The sequence below is a fragment of the Myripristis murdjan genome, chromosome 14 (assembly GCF_902150065.1).
Source record: "Myripristis murdjan chromosome 14, fMyrMur1.1, whole genome shotgun sequence".
Lineage (NCBI taxonomy): Eukaryota > Metazoa > Chordata > Actinopteri > Holocentriformes > Holocentridae > Myripristis > Myripristis murdjan.
In genome coordinates, this window is record NC_043993.1 from 4819865 (window position 1) to 4827692 (window position 7828).

Consider the following 7828-nt stretch of genomic DNA (forward strand, 5'->3'; position numbering starts at 1 on the left):
CACTGAAGCTTTTTCTGCTTTCCTGTCACACATACACTCGTTCTCTCTCAAACACAAACTCCTTTTTTACTCCCTTCCCCTCTCTCTCTCTCTCTCTCTCTCTCACACACACACACACACACACAAACGCACACATGCACACACATATATTTTCCTCCCTTAACCTCTTACTTCCCTGACTTCCTGTCTCCCTGCAGCCTGAAAGCCGAGCCAAATCAATTAGTCTCCAGAAATTACTGAGCAATAAATAACGAGGGCCAGTCAGCAGCAGAGACGGGTGGAGGGGAAATGAGAGTTATGGGGCCCCTCCTGTCTAGATGGGCAGCTAAAGATGCCGGGGCCTCCTTCCTCCGTCACAGCGGTGTGTGTGTGTGTGTGTGTGTGTTTCTGTGTCTGTGTGTGTGTGTGAGAGAGAGAGAGGCAGAGAGAGAGGAGGGAAACAGGAGTTGTTGCAATATTGGCTTTTTACAGTTTGACTGCATGTGTTTGTGTGAAAGAAAAGAAACAAAGACAAACCCTTAAACTATGACAAAATGTGTGTTTGTGTGCGTGTGTGTGTGTGTATGTGTGTGTGTGGTGACAAAATTAAAGGACAAAACTGAACTCTTCCAAGATGTATTTTAGTACATTTGATTGCATGTGTGTGTGTGTGTGTGTGTGTGTGTGAAAAAGAGAAATGGGAGACTAACACTATATCAATATAAACCTTTGCATGTTTGATTTTTTCCTTTCTATTTTCATTTCTCTCTCTCTCTCTCTCTCTCTCTCTCTCTCTCTCTCTCTCTCTCTCTCTCTCTCTCTCTGTGGGTAACAGTAGACGGGTGCTGGGTGCAGGGTGGGGTGACCTGGGTGTCTACAGTTTCGGGGTGCTGTGTCGTCCGTGACCTTGGGCTCAGCAGCACAGTCATATGATCTGACCTGTTGCAGACTCCCTTGTTCAAATTATCTCACTCACTCACACACACACACACACACACACATTAAGTCAGCATACACATACAGACAGGAGACACCCAGATAGCAAAATGTGATTGAAACAATGTTGAAACATGGACAGGCAGAAATATTGAATCCACGTTGAAACCCGACATTGAAATTATACAGAACGTGTCCCCGAGGTTTGACATTGAAGCAATGTTGGATTTTCAACCACAGCTGACACTGAATCAGTGTTTCTTCAACCATCATCTGATAGGTAATCTACATCAAAATTTTAGTTATTATTAGTTATTATACATTGAAACAATGTTACTGAATCAATATCGATTCAACCGTCATCTGATAGTAATGTACATGTACATTTTAGCTGATCAAACTGTAGATGGTAAATGGACTGCATTTCTATAGCGCTTTCCCAGTCTACTGACCAATCAAAGCGCTTTACAATGTTTTGCCTCACATTCACACACTGACAGCAGAGGCTGCCATGCAAGGCACCTAGCTTTCCATCAGGAGCGGTGAGACGTTCAATATCTTGCTCAAAGACACTTCGACACGTCGGAGATCAAACCGGGAACCCTCCAGTTACCTTACGACTGCTCAACCTCCTGAGCCACGCCTCCTGGCCGATGGATGGAAACATACCCATCAGTGATTGTGTAGGCTACTTTTTGTACAGTGCATGTTTACAAACCAATTTATTCATCATTTTAATGTAGTGAGTGCTATTTAACACACACACACACACACACACACACACACACACACACACTGCATTGTTATTAAATCTCTAATATCAGTCCAGTGTTTTGTGTTGCTGAGGTAATTAAAGGCCCCAGTTTATGGTACTTTCTCATCATTTCAGCAACTACAGGAGAAATATGGTTTGTTGAAAAGCGAAATTTTTAGATACCTTCAAATCAGACACTTTGTGAGAACACACCTGGATCATTTCGAAAGCGCTGGACCTGACAGGCCAGACAGGTGTCTCGGAGACTGCAAAGTGGAAAGAAATGCAATCTCATTTATATACAATTTATGGCAGGAGCAAAACCAAGTAAATATGGAATACATAAAGAAAGGCTGGGAAACAGAAGTGGGTATGGGAATAGCAGAGGACATCTGGGAGGAAAGCCTGAAGTACGTCAACACTTGCTGTCTGAACACTAGGCACTGCTTGATTCAGTTCACCCTGCAGAGGTTACAACTACTCAAGGGTTAAGTTACATAAAATCTTTCCAACAATGTCACCCACCTGTGAAAAATGTAATCAGGCAGATGCAGACTTACTTCACAGCTATGCACTCTGCCCCAAATTAGAAGACTTTTGGACAGCAATGTTTTCATTCTTCTCAAAGGTTTTTAAGACTACAATAAGACCAGATCTGCTCTTGGTTATATTGGGGACATCAGAGAACACAAGGAGCCTGCAGAGCACTCAGCACCGTCTTCTGTCCTACGGCCTCCTATGTCCTCTTCCACTGGAAAACGAAGGAGACACCAACTTTTAGGGCTTGGGTAGCTGCACTGACTGACACCTTACATTTGGAGAGGATTAGATATGCTCTTAATGACAGGCTGGAAGACTTCAAAAAGATTCGGGAACCAATGATCTCATATTTAAAACAAGACATAGCACAGCCCTGAGTAGCACTTGAGGGTGGGGTGGGACAAGGAGGGAGTTAGAGGTTTCATTACTTTTCATTCGAATTTATCTCTTTATTTATTTTCTAAGTTTGTGATTCTGCTACAAGTTTCATATTATGCTTGTATATGTTTGAAATGAGGCAATGTGTATATCAAAGGAGATATTGAGGAATTAATATTTTTTTTTTCTCAGTTTTGTTTGTTTTCAAAAAGAGTTTGTCGGCACGGAACGCAGTAGTTGAAGACATTTTCTGCTCTGCTTTTATTTATCAGCACCCAAAAACATGAACTGATCGTCCAAATAGTTTCCACTGTCACAATTTTATCATACTACACAGAATCGCTGGGCTGAAAAAGTGAGGGAAAGTGAACCATAGTGGTCTCTACCTGGTCATCAAACCAGACTCTTTCCAGTGCCAAGTCCTCCACCGCACCAAGAGCCCCAGGCTGTGCAAGACCCGCAGCTTCATGTGCTTCATCCACCGGCTCTACTCGTACGGGTTCAAGAAAGTCATAGATTTTACTCAAACGAGATCAGCTTCGCTTCACACTTTCCTTCAGGAAGAAGAGCAGCCTGCCAGAGCCAAGAGTCAGTTCTTCCATCGCCCCGGCTTCAGGCGAGACCTCCAGCTTCTTCTTCACCAGGTGAGCACAGGAAACTGGCCACAGAGGCTAACAGAACGGCATCCAATTGAATACGTTAACAAAAAGTTCACGATTTATACGCTCACATATAATTTATCTTAATTAAACTTTGCATTTATCTTCTCAAGTAGGTATAACTGAACATTACAAAACTCGCAACTGTCACTATTGAAAAAGAAATTACAAAGACAGCTGTAAGTTGTGTGGATACAATGTCCAAGTCTGACTGCCGCTCCACTGCCTCAGCTTACCACCGGCCACTCTGCTCATGAGTCGTTCCTGATTAATTCATTCATTGCTAATTACTTACTTACTGTTTTTGCACTCCCAAGTAAAGTGGTACATATTAGTTACTAAGTAGCCCCTCATTATTTCATCATTATCTTATGATTGGTTGCCCTTTTTCTGCCCCCTCGAGTGTTGACGTAAACTACCTAGGACTGCCTAGTAACTACTCTCTATCACTTTACTTCACTCTTGGTGTGTATGATGATTTACAAATATGAATAAACTACTCATTTCCTAATGATTCATTCATTCAGCTCTACCACTCTGTTCTCTAGTAACTCATCAGTATCAACTATACAGTCCTCTGTTAGGACTGTATTATTGGAAATTACTAGTTAACAGTTCATCTATTATCAGGTAGTTCATCATTTGTTCCTCACTTTTAACAAATCACTAACTAATGATTAGCTACTCTACAAAATAAGTCATTACTCAACAGCTGCCCATTAACTAATGGTTACTAGCAGCTAGTTACTTATTCATTTCTCATTTGTTCCCAGGTAATTACTCAGAAGTGTCACTGCTTTAGTTTTTAAATGTGGATTTAGTTTTGGATGTAGCTGAGGGTGTAGTGGTCACAGTGTCGAGCGGTGGGTGAAGTGGCAGCAGCACTGCGGCTTCACCTGTGTTCCTCAACAGAGCCGAGAGCGACTCCTTGGTTCTGTGACGCTTCCAGTTGAAGGCGATCCAACTTGGATCTGAAACGTGATGCTTGTCAGTGTCACTTCATTGTAACCTGCCCCGTCAATATTGTCAGAATCTATTAATCTACGTCATGAATCCATATCAGCAATGTCCAGAGCAGGTCAACTTAAAGCTGAAGAGCTGCTTGTTGCCTAGTAACCAGACAGAGCGATACGCTGTGCCCATGAAAACTGTTCACGCTTTGCTGCTGATGCTTTTATATTTGCCACCTAAGGGTTAGAGAATGTACAGCAGCTAGTGAACAACAACAACAACAACAACAACAATAATAATAACATATTGTTCTATTAAATAAAGATTATTACAGTGAATGAAGGTCCTCATGAGTATAGTAATGCAAACACGTGTGTGTGTGTGTGTGTATGGGTGTCACCCAGTCCCCTGGTCCCAGATGGTGGAGAAGAGCCTCCTCTTCCTCTTCCTCCTCCCAGAGGAGACCCAGACTCGTGTCGGAGCGTCATGTCTGACCTGATCAGAGCCACGGCCTCTTCCATCCTCACCTCCTTCCCCTCCTCCCCCTCAGCCTCTTCTTCCTCTTCTCTCTGTTTTTAGACCACAGCGGCCGGTAGACAATATTTTCTTTCAGTTCAATATATTTCAATATGTGAAAGCTATCACATTCGTGCATTTAAAAAATGGGACAAATATTCACCATGACCTGCAGAAGAAGACTCAACTGTGATTGTCAAGGCGAATCCCCAATTCGAAAGAAAGCTGCATGGCATCAAAGTGGCCACATTCAACAAAAACCCAAACAAGAACAATGTTTTTTTTTTTACAAAATTATATGGCACAATGAGAATTCATGTGAAAACAACTTAGAACACTGTTGTTTATAATGATTTCAGAAAGTTGATTCGGTCGACACAGCTGGAGCAGATGTTGTCTCAACTTCAGTGCAGACCGTTGTATGAACATCTTTTCTGCTACACAATGTTTGTTGGGATGATCAATATTCATTTTTATATATGACTGAACTCAGTCCAGCAGCTTCTGTGCCAATTTGAATACACGTGGCTCTCTGTTGTGTTAGCTCTGCTATTTGGGGTGATAAGCCGCCCTCGTGTTAACTCAACATCCTGTGTGCACACACTCCTCCCGGCCTTATCAGCCGCCGTGTGTGTAGACAGAAACACAAATACTTCCGGAGGTCAGGAGATAACACAGTGGACGGACAAACGCTGCAGTCACTCAGCCACATAGACACATGCAGCACGCACACAAACAGCTGTGAATGTGTGTGTGTGTGTGTGAGTGTGTGCGTGTGAGTGTGTGTATGGTCCAGGGTTCAGTGTGCTGTTAAACTTTAAACGGTGATAAACAGAGGACTTGCTTGTTCTATCTAAGTCACCAGTCCATCGACTTGCTCTGTTTCCAGCAGCATGATCACATTTTTAACATACCACAGAAATTCCACAAACCACCATAAACAATACCACAAAGAATCACAAAGCATGCTTCAAAAAAAAAAAAAAAAAAAAAGTGCCAAAAAGCGTATAACCACAAAGTCTTGTTGTTTGTGGTTCACTGTTGTATGCTTTGTTTTGTCTTGGGTCTCACTTTATTTCACCACACACTAATAAGATGTAATAAGCTGTACTTCGTATCAAATTAGACAAAAACTAGAGCTAATCTATATGTTATTAGAATGTAAACAAACACAGCTATATCCTAATTATACACCATACTCTTTAATTATGCTGTATTGCAATTAGAAGCAAGAAATTGGAAAAATACATGTTACTTAGACTCTATTATACCAAATTATACTCCAATTAGAAATCAAATAGGAGATCCTGATACACTATTAGGCACCATTTTGCAAGATTATAGTCTAATTACAAATCAAATACCATGCCATATCAGATCCAAAATATGCTACAGTGAGATGCTATTCTAAAACAGTTTCATGTTCTTACTTTGCTGCTCATTAAAAGAAAACTGCACCACAAGCTCAAAAAGTTAAAACACACCAGGCAACATCCGGTCGCAACGTCACATGTCCCTCGCAGCCTGGAGTCCCGGGGCGTTTGTGGGTAGTAATAAATAACCTAATATATACTTCCTCGACGCTCTGCTCCACTCCCAGAGTCCCATACCAGGCAGACATCAGACTCTGGGATGCCACGTCACTGTTCAACCCCAGTAACATCATCATCATCATTGGAGTTTGTGCAACAGTCACAAAATTTAATCTACTGATTCATGTCTGCGGTCACACATTGAATTTGCGTCCGTGAATATGGATTTGCCTTTTCGTGCATATGGATGCAAATTTAATTTTGGTTTCAGGGTTTCAGTTTATAAAACCAAACGCTGGTCTTAGCTCAGACTCAAACCCAGGTCTCCTGGGGGAAAGTCGTGTCGACTGACCCATTCAACACTCCATCCACCACCTAATGCGGACTTTGTAGCTCTTTATACCACTTCACAATACACAAAATATACGAAATATACAACCAATTGAAAGATATTTCTCATCTAAGTCATGCTGACTGTCACGAAAAAAGTAGACAAGGTGTTTCTGGTGGCACAAATGTATGCATGACATATTTGGTAACTATATCACAAACAGAGAGCAGGCCAAAGCAGATGTCACCCGTTTTTAAATGTTGCATTACAGTAAAGAGATGCACTAACTGCTATTTGCTTCTACCTGTTTTGTCATCATGTACAAATTTGTTAATATCATTCATCAAACGGTTAATTGTGGAAATCTTTTGAGAAAGCGCCTGTAGTCATCCCTAAAATATCCTCAATATCAATATCGTTGTATGTGGTGTAAGCTGAGGCTGGAGGGCTCCTGTGTGCTTCTTTGCCCAGGGGCCCCAGAGTCTAGCAGGGCCACTGACTTTGTGTTTCTTTGTGGTACTTCATTGTCCGCCTTGCACTTTGTTGTGGTTCTGTGTCGCTGCAGCTCTGTTAATGCACTTGACGCCTGGCGTTTCCTGTCTGCGAAGGATTTTTGTTTTCCTGTCGCCTGTAGAATTCCACTGCTGCAGATTTACAGTGTGTAGTAATGTGACACTGAGCTGTTCGCACACACACACACACACATACACACAGACACATGTGTGTATGTGTTTGTGTGTGTGTGTGTGTGTGTTTGTGTGAGACACCTCTGCTTTCTCGCTGTAATTAACACCCGTCATTAAGTTTGTCATATTTAACACCTGAAAGAAAGAGACGGTCACAAGAAACTTACAGCCGAGGGCACTTAACGCCATAAATAATGAGAAACACACACACACACACACACACACACACACGCGCGCGCGCTTTTGCGACTCACTTTTGGGTATACCGGCTTCCTGTCGACATCAGTTATTTACTTCAACTAGACTAAATGATCTTTATCTACTTCAACTTGAAGTAGATAAAAATCTTACCAGGTCATTTAGTCTCACACTCAGTGTTAAAATCTTGTTTTATACGAATGCTTTTTCCAAAGCAGTTTCACTGGTTTCAGGATTTTTTTCTGAGAGTATAAATCTGTTGAAACAAGGCAGAATAAGGCAGATCAGCCACTAGGACCACGAAAATGTCACTTGCCGCAAGGAAATTCTGGAGATAGGTAGGATTATCTCATTCCACTAAAGACGTT